Source organism: Muntiacus reevesi, chromosome 20, assembly GCF_963930625.1.
Source record: "Muntiacus reevesi chromosome 20, mMunRee1.1, whole genome shotgun sequence".
Classification (NCBI taxonomy): Eukaryota; Metazoa; Chordata; class Mammalia; order Artiodactyla; family Cervidae; genus Muntiacus; species Muntiacus reevesi.
Window position 1 is genome coordinate 2,486,325 of NC_089268.1, and position 19,610 is coordinate 2,505,934.

Below are 19,610 nucleotides of genomic sequence, written 5' to 3' on the forward strand. Positions count from 1 at the left end.
AGGCTCTTATGTCCATGGGGATTCTCCAGCCAAGAATGATAGGGGAAGCCCACTGACTGAAACCGCCCACGCTGGCCAGGCACCACAGTAAACATTTGCATAAGTTGTTTTCCAACAGGAGGTCCTGGTAAGGAACACAGAACTAATAAGCCACCACCAACAGGAAGAGTTCGGGAAAGGTCAAAAGGTGACACGACGTGTCTAACCACCTCCCGGAATCCTTCTTGCTGGCATCCATCTTGGCTGAGCAATGCGTGTGCCACCAGGAAGGACTCTGAGTCAGAATGATTGGCCAAAGACAACCCAGAAACTAATCCCATCACCATAAAACGCGAGGCTGCAAGCCACGTGACAGCAGTTCTCCCGGGTTCCCTCATCCTCCTGCTCTCCACCCAGGCGCCACACCCCCCCCAATAAATCTCTTGCTTTATCAGCACATGTATCTCCTTGGAAAATTTAATTCTGAGTGTTAGACAAGAGCTGACTTTTGGGCCCTGGAAGGAGTCTCCCTTCCCGCAACAAAAATGCTGGAGTGGGTTGCCATGCTCTCTTCCAGAGAATCTTCCCAACTCAGGGATCAGATCCAGGTCTCCTGCATTGCAGGCGGATTCTTTACCATCTGAGCCACCAGGGAAGCCCAAGAATACCAGTGTGGGTAGCCTATCCCCTTCTCCAGAGGATCTTTCCAACCCAGGAATTGAATTGGGATCTCCTGCATTGCAGGTGGATTCTTTATCAGCTGAGCCACCAGGGAAGCCCAAATGTGTGTATACTTCCTTCTGAAAGTGAAAGTGGAGTCGCTCAGTCGTGTCCGACTCTTTGCGACCCCATGGACTGTAGCCCACCAGGCTCCTCTGTCCATGGGATTCTCCAGGCAAGAATACTGGAGTGGGTTGCCATTTCCCTTTCCAGGGAATCTTCTGACCCAGGGATTGAACCCAGGTCTGCCGAATTGCAGGCAGGCGCTTTAACCTCTGAGCCACCAGGGAAGCCCATACTTCCTTCTAATCAACTTCAATGAGCTTCTGGTCAGAACCACACATGGAGAAGGCAATGGCACCCCACTCCAGTATTCTTGCCTGGAAAATCCCATGAATGGAGGAGACTGGTAGGCTGTAGTCCATGGGGTCGCGAAGAGTCAGACAGGACTGAGGGACTTCACTATCACTTTTTGCTTTCATGCATTGGAGAAGGAAATGGCAACCCACTCCAGTGTTCTTGCCTGGAGAGTCCCAGGGACAGCGGAGTCTAGTGGGCTGCCGTCTAAGGGGTCGCACAGAGTTGGACACGACTGAAGCATCTTAGCAGCAGCAGCAGTAGAACCACACATTTCACCATCACACCTGTGTTTACAGATCACATGACCAAAGAGAACACAGCGATGTTGGAAAGCAGCATCTGAAATGCTACGGAACCAGTCTGAGGAATAACAATAATTGTAAAAACAAAAGGCTATTTTTATATGCAAGATACAGAATGCAAGTCCAGCATGGTTTACCCTAAGATAGTCTTTGGTTTGGGTTTTGTTTTTTTAACTTTCGTCTGGAAAAACTTGGATAAACTGGATAAAGTTTCTTTAGGAGATTTTTTAGAAGAAAAAAAATGAAGTCATATTACAACATTCTTATTTAGAATATACAGATTTCAGCAATCTTATTTTTATGAGAAATATTGGTAACATAATTCTAGGAAATATCAACTTAATATTAATGGAAACAAAAGCAGCCAATATGATTAGACTCTCTGCTTGAGTTCTGCCTGTCTGTCCCTGGAAACATGTGGATCTACCCTGACTTCTCTGCTCATCCCTCTCAATATCCTTCACAGACCTCTTTTTTCTATTTATTGTAAAGTCTTCTCTAAGAAATAGTTTACTCCTTTTCATAAATTAATAGAAAACAAAATAAATGCATAAATAAAATGTGAAAGCAAAAATATATATAAAATGAAAAACATTAAATGTGCAATAAATTCTAGTAAAACAGTATCATTATGTGTTGAATCGGTGATGTACTTTAAAGTCATCAGATACCTTCAATTTTGAATTTTTTGACTTTGGTTTATACCGGGGGTCAAATTTATAGATAGACAGATACACAATCACACAATCAAAAGTTATACATAGATTATTCTCTTATCACCTTTATGTATCAGGTAGATGAAGTGATGGGCTATTATGTATAGAGCTCTTGGTGGAAGCTGTAATATTGGAGGCATTTCTAATTTTAATGAACATTCCAGAAGTTCAGTGATTTCTGGGCAAAATAAGAAACTAGGAATGTAAGACAGGCCACCTTCTTTAAAACCTGAGACTATTACAACATAGACCAAGGGAATTTTAAACATATATCAGGGAGTCCAACATGATTTTCATTGCTAGATCATACACAAAGTATTTTTTAAAAGCTACAACTACTATATATGAAGAATCATCATCATCACTATGCTCATTCTGCTCATCCACATTTTATACTATCCATATTTTACCTCACAGTAATCTAGAGTGAACTAATATGTTCTCCAGCATTCAGCAAGGTAAAGGAAATGCCAAAAAAAAGACTCCAAGATGCTGACTTTTAACAGAAAACACACATAAATAATCCCTTAGTAGGAATATTGATAAATTGTGCTATCTAAAGCATGCTTTAGAAATGGGTCTGAAATCAGGTGGTAGCATCTAGAAATATTAGCAAAATCTACACCATATCAATCAGAGTAGCAACAACCATTAAAAAAAAAACCTCATTAGCTGATTGCCACTCTCTTTAATTAATTTAAATATGGAAAGAGAGTAGTTTAAATATAGAAGATAAGCTTTGTACTTAGCATTTTATAATGATGGCTTATCATACTCTGAGTTATTAATTTTTTAATTAAATCTAATAGAAATAAGTTTATCTTAAACTTCAGGATTTTCCCTTCTAATGTTTATAAACTTTCCAGTGCCACCATACTGACAGTACTAGTCCTGAATCAGAAACATATTCAACATATGCAAATTTGAAACACAACACACAAGCCCCTTGAGCTTCTGTAAACGAATTAAATATGGCTTATTTAGGTTTTACAATTTTAGGGTACCACTGGAAAGTTTATATGATAACCTGATATTAGAGTAACTATCAGACCAAAAATGGGTAATTTGATAATTTAATTGATCTCATTGAAATCTAGATTATGGATGACTCTGTGAGGAGTAAATAACTGCCCATAGAATGCCTTTTCCTGGGCAAAGATGATGAAGGTAGGCAATTAACGGACATGCCTTCCCACCATGAACTCAATGAATTTCTTCACCTGTTTTCTTACTTTTCCCTGCCCATTTATTGATCACTTACTAGGTTTTTGAAATTTGATTCTTAAGGACACAGTAAATTCAAGCTAGAAAATCTTGAATGCTAACCTTAAATGCTAATCTTAGAAAATGTCAAAGAGGGAGAAACACAGTCAATCCCCTAGTAGTATCCCCAGAGTTTACAGCAGTGCAGTTGAGGCAGTTGATTTTAACTTTTACTTTCTGAATAAATCTTTTATTTAAAAAATCTATCTCTTAAAAAAATATCAAAACATTTGAGTTTTACGTGTATGTATTCATGTATTTAATCCACTGAATTAATATATGTGTAACAGAAAAAGTAATTTACTCAACAACATTCAAGTAGCAAAAGTGGATGAATAACTCCCCAAAAAATTAAGTCACTAACTCCTTTCCCACTAATAGGAAGGGGATCTTTATTTTCAGTAGCAGCCTTCACCTGGTTTGCTCAGGCCAAGTCTGGGGATGAAGTAATTTTCCCACCATATCCTATGGCAGCTTAACATCTCACAGACATATGCAGTGGCCTATTGAGTTTTCCCCAGTGGCTGTGACCCTGACTCTTCATGTGTTGTTTTAGTTATTCCTGACCAGCACATTTGATTAGTCACCCTTCTATAACCTGTTCTAAAACTAAAAAGTAGATTAATAAGCAAACAGTTGCAGACTCACCATCCCTGCGATTAAGACTTGCAAAGCCAGGGCCATGGCTACTAGACAGCTCTGAGGAACTGGTGAAGGAAGCCCGGGGCAAGGAGGACGCCAGAGGAGCATCACAGTTATCTGGGGGGAAACACACCACATTCTGGTTAACACATTGATTGATTCATCTCTGTCTTCTTCCTGCCCTTTTACTTTCATCTCCTTCTTATTCCCCTCCCACTCTCCATCTTTTCATTCTTAATTCCCTTTCCTTTATCCAACAGGCTCGGAAAGTGCTAAAGCCTGTGGTAAACATTAGTCTTGATCAGAGGTTTATTAATAAACCTTTAACATCGTGGTAGCATTTGTCACTTACCCACAGTGTATATTGTTCCTCCTGCCAAGCAAGACACTTGGATTAGATCTCTTGGTCAGGAAGGTCCCCTGAAGGAGGAAATGGCAACCCACTCCAGTATTCTGCCTGGCAAATGCCATGGACAGAGGAGTTACAATCCATGGAGTCATTAAAGAGTCAGATATGACTGAGCAACTAGACAACAAAAACACTGGTGTAAATACTTACACTGTGGCCAATTCAAGGCTATCAATGTGATGTCACTAATCATGAAGTTGGAAAGAGAATTACATCACTATATGGCATTTTCACCACACAGATTCCAGGTAAGTAAATAACCCCAAGAGATTAGATAACAGTAAGATGCCATAAAATAAAGTAGCAAACACCCTCTTCCAACAACACAAGACAAGACTCTACACATGGACATCACCAGATGATCAACACTAAAATCAGATTGATTATATTCTTTGCAGTCAAAGATGGAGAAGCTCTATACAGTTAGCAAAAAAAAAAAAAAAAAAGACCAGGACCTGACTGTGGCTCAGATCATGAACCCCTTATTGCCAAATTCAGACTTTAATTGAAAAAAGTAGGGAAAACCACTAGACCATTCAGGTGTGACCTAAATCAAATCCCTTATGATTATACAGTGGAAGCAAGAAATAGATTTAAGAGGCTAGATCTGATAGAGTGCCTGACGAACTATGGACGGAGGTTCATGACATTGTACAGGAGACAGGGATCAAGACCATCCCCAAGAAAAAGAAATGCAAAAAAGCAAAATGCTGTCTGAGGAGACCTTACAAATAGCTGTGAAAAAAGGAGAAGTGAAAAGCAAAGGAGAAAAGGAAAGATACATCCATATGAATGCAGAGTTCCAAAGAATAGCAAGGAGAGATAAGAAAGCCTTCCTCAGTGATCAATGCAAAGAAATAGAGGAAAACAATAGAATAGGAAAGATTAGAGATCTCTTCAAGAAAATTAGAGAATATTTCAGGCAAAGATGGGCTCAATAAAAGACAGAAATTTTATGGAACTAAAAGAAGCAGTAGAGGTGGCAAGAATACACAGAAGAACTGTACAAAAAAGATCTTCATGACCCAGATAATCACGATGGTGCGATCACGCACCTAGAGCCGGACATCCTGGAATGTGAAGTCAAGTGGGCCTTAAGAAGTATCACTACAAACAAAGCTAGTGGAGGTGATGGAATTCCAGTTGAGCTATTTCAAATCCTAAAAGATGATGCTGTGAAAGTGCTGCACTCAATATGTCAGCAAATTTGGAAAACTCAGCAGTGTCCACAGGACTAGAAAAGGTCAGTTTTCATTCCAATCCCAAAGAAAGACAATGTCAAAGAATGCTCAAATTATCACACAATTGCACTCATCTCACAAGCTAGTTAAGTAATGCTCAAAATTCTCTAAGCCAGGCTTCAGCAGTACGTGAACCATGAACTTCCAGATGTTCAAGCTGGATTTAGAAAAGTTAGAGGAACCAGAGATGAAATTGCCAACATCCGCTGGATCATTGATAAAGCAAGAGAGTTCAAAAAAAAAAAAAAAAATCTGTATCTGCTTTACTGACTATGCCAAAGCCTTTGACTGTGTGGATCACAATAAACTGTGGAAAATTGTGAAAGAGCTAGGAATACTAGACCACCTTGCCTCTTGAGAAATCTGTATGCATGTCAAGAAGCAACAGTTAGAACTGGATATGGAACAACAGACTGGTTCCAAATAGAAAAGGAGTATGTCAAGGCTGTATATTGTCACTCTGCTTATTTAACTTATATGCAGAGTACATCATTTGAAATGCTGGGCTGGAAGAAGCACAAGCTGGAATCAAGAATGCCTGGAGAAATATCAATAACCTCAGATATGCAGATGATACCACCCTCATGGCTTAAACTGAGGAAGAACTAAAGAGCCTCTTGATGAAAGTGCAAGAGGAGAGTAAAAAAGTTGGCTTAAAACTCAACATTCAGAAAACTAAGATCATGGCATCTGGTCCCTTCACTTCATGCCAAATAGATGGGGAAACAATGGAAACAGTGACAGACTTTATTTTTGGGGGGGCTCCAAAATCACTGCAGGTGTTGACTGTATCCATGAAATTAAAATATGCTTGCTCCTTGAAAGAAATGTCATGAACAATCTATACAGCATATTAAAAAGCAGAGACATTACTTTGCCAACAAAGGTCTGTCTGGTCAAGGCTACAGATTTTCCAGTAGTCATGTATGGATGTGAGAGTTGGACTATAAAGAAAGTTGAGTGCTTTTAGAATAATGATAATAAAAATGATCCAAAATCTTGAAAACAAAATGGAGTTACAGATAAATAGCCTGGAGACAAAGATTGAAAAGATGCAAGAAATGTTTAATAAAGACCTAGAAGAAATAAAAGAGAGTCAATTAAAAATGAATAATGCAATGAATGAGATCAAAAACACTTTGGAGGGAACCAAGAGTAGAATAACAGAGAGCGAAGATAGGATAAGTGAGGTAGAAGATAGAATGGTGGAAATAAATGAAGCAGAGAGGAAAAAAGAAAAAAGGATCAAAAGAAATGAGGACAACCTCAGGGACCTCTGGGACAATGTGAAACGCCCCAACATTCGAATCATAGGAGTCCCAGAAGAAGAAGACAAAAAGAAAGGCCACGAGAAAATACTCGAGGAGATAATAGCTGAAAACTTCCCTAAAATGGGGAAGGAAATAGCCACCCAAGTCCAAGAAACCCAGAGAGTCCCAAACAGGATAAACCCAAGGCAAAACACTCCAAGACACATAGTAATCAAATTAACAAAGATCAAACACAAAGAACAAATACTAAAAGCAGCAAGGGAGAAACAACAAATAACACACAAAGGGATTCCCATAAGGATAACAGCTGATCTATCAATAGAAACCCTCCAGGCCAGAAGGGAATGGCAGGACTTAATGAAAGTAATGAAAGAGAATAATCTACAACCTAGATTACTGTACCCAGCAAGGATCTCATTCAGATATGAAGGAGAATTCAAAAGCTTTACAGACAAGCAAAAGCTGAGAGAATTCAGCACCACCAAACCAGCTCTTCAACAAATGCTAAAGGACCTTCTCTAGACAGGAAATGCAGAAAGGTTGTATAAACGTGAACCCAAAACAACAAAGTAAATGGCAACGGGACCACACCTATCAATAATTACCTTAAATGTAAATGGGTTGAATGCCCCAACCAAAAGACAAAGATTGGCTGAATGGATACAAAAACAAGACCCCTATATATGCTGCCTACAAGAGACCCACCTCAAAACCAGAGACACATACAGACTAAAAGTGAAGGGCTGGAAAAAAATATTTCACGCAAATGGAGACCAAAAGAAAGCAGGAGTCGCAATACTCATATCAGATAAAATAGACTTTCAAATAAAGGATGTGAAGAGAGACAAAGAAGGACACTACATAATGATCAAAGGATCAATCCAAGAAGAAGATATAACAATTATAAACATATATGCACCCAACATAGGAGCACCGCAATATGTACGGCAAACGCTAATGAGTATGAAAGAGGAAATTAATAGCAACACAATAATAGTGGGAGACTTTAACACCCCACTCACAACTATGGATAGATCAACTAAACAGAAAATCAACAAGGAAACACAAACCTTAAATGATACAATGGACCAGCTAGACCTAATTGATATCTATAGGACATTTCACCCCAAAACAATCAATTTCACCTTTTTCTCAAGTGCACACGGAACCTTCTCCAGAATAGATCACATCCTGGGCCATAAATCTGGTCTTGGAAAATTCAGAAAAATTGAAATCATTCCAGTCATCTTTTCTGATCACAGTGCAGTAAGATTAGATCTCAATTCCAGGAAAAAAATTGTTAAAAATTCAAACATATGGAGGCTAAATAACACGCTTCTGAATAACCAACGAATCATAGAAGAAATCAAAAAAGAAATCAAAATATGTATAGAAATGAATGAAAATGAAAACACAACAACCCAAAACCTATGGGAAACTGTAAAAGCAGTGCTAAGGGGAAGGTTCATAGCATTACAGGCTTACATCAAGAAACAAGAAAAAAGCCAAATAAATAACCTAACTCTACACCTAAAGCAGTTAGAGAAGGAAGAAATGAAGAACCCCAGGGTCAGCAGAAGGAAAGAAATCTTAAAAATTAGGGCAGAAATAAATGCAAAAGAAACTAAACAGACCATAGCAAAAATCAACAAAGCTAAAAGCTGGTTTTTTGAAAAAATAAACAAAATTGACAAACCATTAGCAAGACTCACTAAGAAACAAAGAGAGAAGAACCAAATTAACAAAATAAGAAATGAAAAGGGTGAGATCACAACAGACAACACTGAAATACAAAGGATCATAAGAGACTACTACCAGCAGCTCTATGCCAAAAAAATGGACAACTTGGACGAAATGGACAAATTCTTAGAAAAGTATAACTTTCCAAAACTGAACCAGGAAGAAATAGAAGATCTTAACAGAACCATCACAAGCAAGGAAATCGAAACTGTAATCAAAAATCTTCCAGGAAACAAAAGCCCAGGACCAGATGGCTTCACAGCTGAATTCTACCAAAAATTTAGAGAAGAGCTAACACCTATCTTACTCAAACTCTTCCAGAAAATTGCAGAAGAAGGTAAGCTTCCAAACTCATTCTATGAGGCCACCATCACCCTAATTCCAAAACCAGACAAAGATGCCACAAAAAAAGAAAACTACAGGCCAATATCACTGATGAACATAGATGCAAAAATCCTTAACAAAATTCTAGCAAACAGAATCCAACAACATATTAAAAAAATCATACACCATGACCAAGTGGGCTTTATCCCAGGAATGCAAGGATTCTTTAATATCCGCAAGTCAATCAATGTAATACACCACATTAACAAATTGAAAGATAAAAAACATATGATTATCTCAATAGATGCAGAGAAAGCCTTTGACAAAATTCAACACCCATTTATGATTAAAACTCTCCAGAAAGCAGGAATAGAGGGAACATACCTCAACATAATAAAAGCTATATATGACAAACCCACAGCAAGCATCACCCTCAATGGTGAAAAATTGAAAGCATTTCCCCTGAAATCAGGAACAAGACAGGGGTGCCCACTCTCACCACTACTATTCAACATAGTCTTGGAAGTTTTGGCCACAGCAATCAGAGCAGAAAAAGAAGTAAAAGGAATCCAGATAGGAAAAGAAGAAGTGAAACTCTCGCTGTTTGCAGATGACATGATCCTCTACATAGCAAACCCTAAAGACTCTACCAGAAAATTACTAGAGCTAATCAACGAATATAGTAAAGTTGCAGGATATAAAATTAATACACAGAAATCCCTTGCATTTCTATACACTAACAATGAGAAAACAGAAAGAGAAATTAAGGAAACAATACCATTCACCATTGCAACAAAAAGAATAAAATACTTAGGAGTATATCTACCTAAAGAAACAAAAGACCTGCACATAGAAAACTATAAAACACTGATGAAAGAAATCAAAGAGGACACAAACAGATGGAGAAACATACCGTGTTCATGGATTGGAAGAATCAATATTGTCAAAATGGCTATTCTACCCAAAGCAATCTATAGATTCAATGCAATCCCTATCAAGCTACCAACGGTATTTTTCACAGAACTAGAACAAATAATTTCACAATTTGTATGGAAATACAGAAAACCACGAATAGCCAAAGTAATCTTGAGAAAGAAGAATGGAACTGGAGGAATCACCCTCCCTGACTTCAGACTCTACTACAAAGCCACAGTCATCAAGACAGTATGGTACTGGCACAAAGACAGAAATATAGATCAATGGAACAGAATAGAAAGCCCAGAGATAAATCCACGAACCTATGGACACCTTATCTTTGACAAAGGAGGCAAGGATATACAATGGAAAAAAGACAACCTCTTTAACAAGTGGTGCTGGGAAAACTGGTCAACCACTTGTAAAAGAATGAAACTAGAACACTTTCTAACACCATACACAAAAATAAACTCAAAATGGATTAAAGATCTAAATGTAAGACCAGAAACTATAAAACTCCTAGAGGAGAACATAGGCAAAACACTCTCTGACATAAATCTCAGCAGGATCCTCTATGACCCACCTCCCAGAATATTGGAAATAAAAGCAAAACTAAACAAATGGGACCTAATGAAACTTAAAAGCTTTTGCACTACAAAGGAAACTATAAGTACGGTGAAAAGACAGCCCTCAGATTGGGAGAAAATAATAGCAAATGAAGAAACAGACAAAGGATTAATCTCAAAAATATACAAGCAACTCCTGAAGCTCAATTCCAGAAAAATAAATGACCCAATCAAAAAATGGGCCAAAGAACTAAACAGACATTTCTCCAAAGAAGACATACAGATGGCTAACAAACACACGAAAAGATGCTCAACATCACTCATTATTAGAGAAATGCAAATCAAAACCACAATGAGATACCATTACACGCCAGTCAGGATGGCTGCTATCCAAAAGTCTACAAGCAATAAATGCTGGAGAGGGTGTGGAGAAAAGGGAACCCTCTTACACTGTTGGTGGGAATGCAAACTAGTACAGCCACTATGGAAAACAGTGTGGAGATTTCTTAAAAAACTGGAAATAGAACTGCCATATGACCCAGCAATACCACTTCTGGGCATACACACTGAGGAAACCAGATCTGAAAGAGACACGTGCACCCCAATGTTCATCGCAGCACTGTTTATAATAGCCAGGACATGGAAGCAGCCTAGATGCCCATCCGCAGATGAATGGATAAGGAAGCTGTGGTACATATACACCATGGAATATTACTCAGCCGTTAAAAAGAATTCATTTGAATCAGTTCTAATGAGATGGACGAAACTGGAGCCCATTATACAGAGTGAAGTAAGCCAGAAAGATAAAGAACATTACAGCATACTAACACATATATACGGAATTTAGAAAGATGGTAACGATAACCCTATATGCAAAACAGAAAAAGAAACACAGAAGTACAGAACAGACTTTTGAACTCCGTGGGAGAAGGTGAGGGTGGGATGTTTCAAAAGAACAGCATGTATATTATCTATGGTGAATCAGATCACTAGCCCAGGTGGGATGCATGAGACGAGTGCTCGGGCCTGGTGCACTGGGAGGACCCAGAGGAGTCGGGTGGAGAGGGAGGTGGGAGGGGGGATCGGGATGGGGAATACGTGTAACTCAATGGCTGATTCGTGTCAATGTATGACAAAACCCACTGAAATGTTGTGAAGTAATTGGCCTCCAACTAATAAAATAAAATTTAAAAAAAAAAAGAGAGTTGAGTGCTGAAGTATGGATGTTTTTGAACTGTAGTGTTGGAGAAGACTCTTGAGAGTCCCTTGGACTGCAAGGAGATCCAACCAGTCCATCCTAAAGGAGATCAGTCCTGGGTGTTCATTGGAAGGACTGATGCTTAAGCTGAAACTCCAGTACTTTGGCAACCTGATGTGAAGAGCTGACTCATTTGAAAAGACCCTGATGCTGGGAAAGATTGAGGGCGGGAGGAGAAGGGAATGACAGAGGATGAGATTGTCGGATGGCATCACTGACTTAATGGATATGAGTTTGAGTAGGCTCCAGGAGTTGGTGATGGACAGGGAGGCCTGGTGTGCTGCAGTCCATGGGATCGCAAAGAGTTGGAGATGACTGAGTGACTGAACTGAAGATACCATAAAATAAAGTAGTATACGTCAAAATTGCAGAATGCATTACTTTGTTTTTACATGATTTACTTTATTATGCTAATTTATAAATTACTAAATTAATAAGTAATCTAATTTTATGATGATTGTATTTTCATACAAAATTCACTGAAAATTAATGATTAGGTGTTCATAGCTGCTAAAAATTGGCTCCAGCACAATACTCCTCAATGGGAAAATATTAAAAGTACTTCCTTGAAAGTCAGAAAGAACACCTTAACCACTGTTTCTATTGAACACTGCACTAAAAATCCTGTTAGGACATAAAAGAAAATTAAAAAAATAAAAGCACAAAATTGGCGGGAAAAAAGGAATTGTTATCATTTCCAGATGTTATATAGGCTGAAATTCTGAAAGTCATGGGCTAACTTCATAGTTCCCTATACAAAAGCTGATTACATTTCTAAACTTATTCATAGTTAGAAAACAAATTAAATAGAATAGCAAATGGTAACAAAACATACAAAATACTTAAGAATGAATCTTACAGAGTTTGCAAGATGTTTATGGATATTATGATAAAAATTGTACTGAAAGACATTAAAGAATAACTACTTAAGCTCAGACTACAATGATCGCAAATAGGAAGACAGTATTTCTAATGTATTGGTTTTCTCTAGTTTGAATTGAAGATTCATTAGAAGTTCAATCAAAAGCCCAGGAGGTTTTTTCATAGAACTTGAAACACTGAACCACACAGTTCAAAGGTTCTTAATAACGTGCAATATAGATGTGATTTAGCAGGTCTGTTAAGATGAATAGAAAAAATTACATCTTTATTTTCACTAACCTCTAGCTAAATTTTAGCATATTCCTCAATCACAAATGTAGGCAAAAGAGACTATATTCACTAGTGCTATGCATTTGTTACCAACGTAAATTACAGATACCTAGAAATATTGTTTATGGTCTTCCTTACTTCAAAATAACAGCATTTATTAAAATCACCACTAGAAAAATAAATAAATAAAATCACCACTAGATCTTGCTATTTAATGATCTAATAATTAAGAAGACATAGTATAATTTCTAATATATTGATATCAGCATCTCAATATAACTATTTACTTTGTAACCAGATGTATACATTTTACACATTTCACAAGCACTGCTCTGAAAAGAGGTCACAGCTTCAGCAAAGTGCTAGAAGGATCCATGGCACAAAGAAGAGCAAAGAATCTCCCATAGTGAGTGTGTGCATTATAAGTACAAGCTGTTGAGATGTTACTGGGAGATGATTATTACTGGGACATTTTTCAGAAAATTCCAGAAGATGGGGACCATCCACAATCCATAGTCAGCTGTGCTAATGCAAATGTTGACATGAGTTTCTCAAGGGTGACAGCCTGTTGTGGAGATGGAGCCTGCATCATTTCCCCCTTTAAATAAAGGGGTTCCTGGGGCCTAAGTAAACTCCTCAAAGTCACAAAGCTGTTTGAGGGCAAGTAAGGACTATTTCCATCAACTGCTTAACGTGGCAAGCCTGCTCCTTTCCCAGCTTCCACCTCACCCCAGCACAGCTTTCTTTCTAAGTCTGGCCAGATGCTCCCCACTTAGGCACATCTCTCTCATCTCACCATTTTGGGATCTCTCCTTACTGGATTGAAAACTTGAGGACCAAGTGTGGATTCTGGAGCCAGATGGGGTGTGGGTTTGGCATTTACCAAGCTGCCTACTACTGGGGTGTCAGTGGCCTTCCCTAAGCTTCAGTTATATCATCTGTACAATGAGGATGTTACAAACTGAATCACACACTGGGAAAAAGGAAATCAAAGAATGACAGAGTTTCTATGAGGACTAAAGTATTTGTTTTTATTACTTTCTGTATGGTAACACAAGTCATCAAATAAACTTCTTCAAAATAGTCTATAAGCATATTTTCTCCATAGAGAGATATAGAAGGCAGCATTCAGAATTCCAAGTCATATTTTCATTTTTTATTATTTCTTCAAAAGAAACCATAGTCTTTTTTTTAAAAAGAGTGAGATGTAATCACTTTTGTGATGCAATATTTGTTTTTGAGAAACAATCTTTAAATGTAATAGCTTTCTTTATAACCCTAATTATTCCAATTCAATTTCACACAGTCAAATCTGAGAATGCACATGATCAAAAAACATGACCATGTCCCATTACATGGAAGAGCAACTCTGTATATGCTTTCCGTGCATTCACTGTGTTTCTAAGTAAACTATATTCAAGCAATGTGAAGGCTCAGATGCCATCCAAAGTCTCCCTAACTATTGTTTTCTATCTGAAATGTCTATATTTTATACTATAATTCCTGGAGACAAAGTTGTAAAGACCCAATTTAACTTTTCTCTGGAATTATTAAAAAATATTTGATTTCCACTGAATATCATTCTTATCAATATTCTGATAAATACTGTTTCTATCCCCCAATAAGCATGAATCCTGAAATGCTTCAAAGCTACAAGAATTATTCATAAGCAATTGTTTTTAATAAATGAGATAGCAAAACAATTGATAAGTACAACTATTTACCACCTAGGCAGGAAAAAGAAGTGAGTACAAGTAATAAATTTTAAGAATTAACAAGTGAAAAGAGATAATATTATAGCTAAATAGGCTAAAAGTAAGTTTATTTCTCTTCATAATAACCACTCGTAATAATAACCACTTCGTAATAATGAGGCATACTCTCTGGAACGAAAAGGACAGTGTTGTGTGCTTAATCCACATAACTGGGGTTCCATTTTCATGCAGATTCTCAATCCATGTCTTCACTCCTTTGGACTCCAGTTCTGAACTTAGCCAACTGTTCTGGGGGCACTGGCCAATTTCTAGCCCTCAGCTACACACACAGTGCAGAGGAGTTGATGACCCCTTGGAATCTAGAGGATGTTCTAAGCTTATAAGACTGGCATGCAGGACACTCTAGGGACCCTTGAATAATTTTCCAGCTTCAGTTCATTTGCTACCACCCTCACTTTCTCCCAAAAATATCTGCTACAGCAGGTCCCAGTGTGTTCATATCTGCAGCTACCCAATGTGAGTCTACCTTTGGCACCTCTCTGCATGCCATGAGCTTGCATAACTACACTAGATCCAGTTGTTTAATTTCATGACCCTCAATGCCCACTCTGATAGGAAATAGGGTGGAGGACAGCAGAGGTGATTTCTAATTTCTTGCTTTTTCCAGTAAGTTATGCATTCTAATATTAGAGCATCATTGGAGGCCCAGACAGTAAAGAACGTGCTTGCAGTGCAGAAGATCTGGGTTCCATCTCTGGACCGGGAAGATCCTCTGGAGAAGGGAATGGTCACCCACTCCAGTATTCTTGCCTGGAGAATTCCACAGACAGAGGAGCATGGTGGGCTACAGTTCATGGGGTCACAAAGAGTCAGACACAACTGAGCAACTAGCACTTCTACTTTTCTAATAGTAGAACATATTTATATCTTTGCCAGAACAAAGTCAGAAAGGGAGCCTTAGACCATGTTCTTGGTTAATTCATTTAATTCACACATGCATATGTATTATGCCTAGCCATTAGCAGAGCCCAAAGATAAGCACTTTTATTTTTACTTCTTTGCTGTTCGGTCCCTCAGTTGTGCCTGACTCTGTGATCCCCTGGACTGCAGCATACCAGATGGCCCTGTCCTTTACCATCTCCCAGAGCTTGCTCAAACTCATGTCCATTGAGTCAGTGATGCCATCCAACCATCTCGTCCTCTGCCTCGCCCTTCTCCTCCTGCTTCCAACCTTTCCCAGCATCAGAGCCTTTTCTAGTGAGTCAACTCTTTGCATCAGGTGGCCAAAGTATTGGAGATTCAGCTTCAGTATCGGTCCTTTAGTTATAAATAAATAATCTTTCCCTCACTAATTTTGCATCATAATCATTTCATCAAGTCATAAACACTCCTTTCTTTAATGAAGACTCTTGCTTATCAGTTCAGTTCAGTTCAATCACTCAGTTGTGTCCAACTTTTTGCGACCCCATGGACTGCAGCATACCAGGCCTCGCTGTCCATCACCAACTCATGAAGCCTACTCAAACTCATGTCCACTGAGTCAGTGATGCCATCCAACAATCTCATCCTCTGTCATCCCCTTCTCCTCCCGTCCTCAATCTTTCCCAGCATCAGGATCTTTTCAAATGAGTCAGCTCTTCACATCAGGTTGCCAAAGTACTGGAGTTTCAGCTTCAACATCAGTGCTTCCAATGAACACCCAGGACTGATTTGCTTGAGGATGGACTGGTTGGATCTCCTTGCAGTCCAAGGGACTCTCAAGAGTCTTCTCCAACACCACAGTTCAAAAGCATCAATTCTTCAATGCCCAGTGTTCTTTACAGTCCAACTCTCACATCCATACATGACTACTGGAAAATGCCAAGGAGTAAGTGCATTTTAATTTCATGGTTGTAGTCACCATCTGCAGTGATTTTGGAGCCCCCAAAAATAAAGTCTCTCATCATTTCCATTGTTTCTCCATCTATTTGCCATGAAGCGATGGGACCGGATGCCATGATCTTAGTTTTCAAAGGCATCAGTTCTTCGGCACTCAGACTTCTTTTACTTCTTTAGGCTCCTTTTAACAAATTAATCTAGACCTGAAAGTTGCATGTAAAATTATTCTTCAGGGTTGAAATTTTCACTTTTTACTGTAAATCAAACAGCAACACTACAAGAACAGCCTGTCATTAATTTTAGTGCTGCAAGATAGCAAATTAATATCCATTAATTAAGACTATTACTAGGTTGCCTGTGGTATAAATCCAAAGCAATCATTGTTTTTATAATTAAATTATACCTCATGTTCCCCACAGTGGTTTCATACCGGTAGAGTTTTCTTTTTCAGATCACTGCATCTGTGAAATAACTTGCATCTTTTTGAGAAAAGTTTAAATTATAAAATAGTGCATTCCAAAGTCTTATATCCAAATGGCAGATAATATTTAGCTATTTAGCTAGGTAAGTACTTTTTATTAAAAGTACTTCCTGCCTAGTGATCTGATTTTGAACTTCAAGAAAGTCAGCAACTCTAATACAAAAAGTCAGTTTTGAAAACCCTTCCTCTTAGAGCTGAAATCAATGAATTTGAAAATAGGAAGTCATGGAGAAAAGTCAATGAACCAACAACTAACTCTTTGAAAGATTAATAGCACTGAAAAGCCTTTGGCCAGCCTAGTTTAAGTAAAAAAGCCACAACTTATTAATATCTGAAATGACATAAAGGATATAAATACAGAATCCATGGACATTAAAAGGATAATAAAGGAATAGTATGAGAAATTCTGTGTCCATAAATTTGATCATCTAAATGAAATTGACCAATTCCTTGAAAATATAGTTTATATCTAATAAAGAATTTGAAACAATAATTCAAATATTTTTAAATATATATATAATAATAACCTTCCAAAACAGAAAGCACCAAGTCCAAATGGCTTCACTGGTGAATTCAGTGAAACATTTAAGGAAGAAATCATGCCACGTCTCCATAATCCCTTTAAGAAAATAAAAGCAGAGGGAATAATTTATGCCTTATTCCATGAGGCCAATATTACCACAATATTAAAAAACAGTCACAGATACTACAAGGAAAAAAAAACTTACAGACCAATATTTCTCATGAACACAGATACAAAATCCTCAACAAAATATTAGCAATCAAATCCAACAATGTACAAGAATAATTATATACTGCAAACAAGTGGAATTTGACCCAGGTATGCAGGGCTGGTTTAACATTCAAAAATCAATTTATATAATCCTTCATATCAATAAGCATAGATGCAGAAAAGCATCTGACAGAATCCAACACCTATCGATGGGAAAAACTCTTGGTAAACTAGGAATAAAGGTGAACACACTCAACCTGATAAATAATATATACAAAAAACTTACAGCTAACACTGCACTTCTGGTGAAAACTTTGAAGTTTCCCCACTAAGATCAAGAAATAGGCAATGATTTTCCCTCTCACAACTCCTTATCCACATCCTACTGGAAGCTTATTTAAACAATTAAACAAGAAAAGGAAATTTTAAAAGTTACAGATTAGGAAGGAAAAATCTGTTTTTGTTCATGGATGACAGGATCATCTCTATAAAAAAAATCTGAAAGAATAGAAAAAAATAACTTCTGGAACTAAGAAGTGGTTACAACAAAAACAAAGGATACAGGTTAATATACAAAATCAATTGCGTTTCTATATACCACTCATCTACAAATAGAATTAAGGATCTGAAACACAATGCCATTTATATTCAGTTCAGTTCAGTTCAGTCGCTCAGTTGTCTGACTCTTTGCCACCCCACGGACCGGATCACACCAGGTCTCCCTGACCATCACCAACTCACAGACACTACTCAAACTCATGTCCATTGAGTCAGTGATGCAATCCAGCCATCTCATCCTCTGTCATCCCCTTCTCTTCCTGCCCTCAATCTTCCCCAGCATCAGTGTCTTTTCCAGTGAGTCAGCTTTTTGCATCAGGTGGCCAAAGTACTGGAGTTTCAGATTCAACATCAGTGCTTCCAATGAACACCCAGGACTGATCTCCTTTAGGATGGACTGGTTGAATCTCCTTGCAGTCCAAGGGACTCTCAAGAGTCTTCTCCAACACCACAGTTCAAAAGCATCAGTTCTTCGGCATTCAGCTTTCTTTATAGTCCAACTCTCACATCCATACATGACTACTGGAAAAACCATAGCCTTGACCAGACGGACCTTTGTTGGCAAAGTAAGGCCTCTGCTTTTTAATATGCTGTCTACGCTGGTCATAACTTTCCTTCCAATGAGTAAGCATCTTTTAATATCATGGCTGCAGTCACCATCTGCAGTGATTTTGGAGTCCCCCAAAATAAAGTCTGTCACTGTTTCCATTGTTTCCCCATCTATTTGGCATGAAGTGAAAGGACCAGTTGCCATGAGCTTAGTTTTCTGAATTTTGAGTTTTAAGCTAACTTTTCCACTCTTCTCTTGCACTTTCATCAAGGGCCTCTTTAGTTCTTCTTCACTTTCTGCCATAAGGGTGGTGTCATCTGCATATCTGAAGTTATTGATATTTCTCCCAGCAATCTTGATTCCAGCTTGTGCTTCTTCCAGCCCAGCGTTTCTCATGATGTACTCTGCATATAAGTTAAATAAGCAGGGTGACAATATACAGCCTTGACATACTCCTTTTCTATTTGGAACCAGTCTGTTGTTCCATATCCAGTTCTAATTGTTGCTTCCTGGCCTGCATACAGATTTCTCAAGAGGCGGGTCAGGTGGTCTGATATTCCCATCTCTTTCAGAATTTTCAACAGTTTATTGTGATCCACACAGTCAAAGGCATTGACATAGTCAATAAAGCAGATGTAGATGTGTTTTGGAACTCTCTTGCTTTTTTGATGATTCAGCAGATGTTGGCAATTTCACCTCTGGTTCCTCTAACTTTTCTAAATCCAGCTTGAACATCTGGAAGCTCATGGTTCATGTACTGCTGAAGCCTGGCTTAGAGAATTTTGAGCATTATTTTACTAGCATGTGAGATGAGTGCAATTTTGTGGTGGTTTGAGC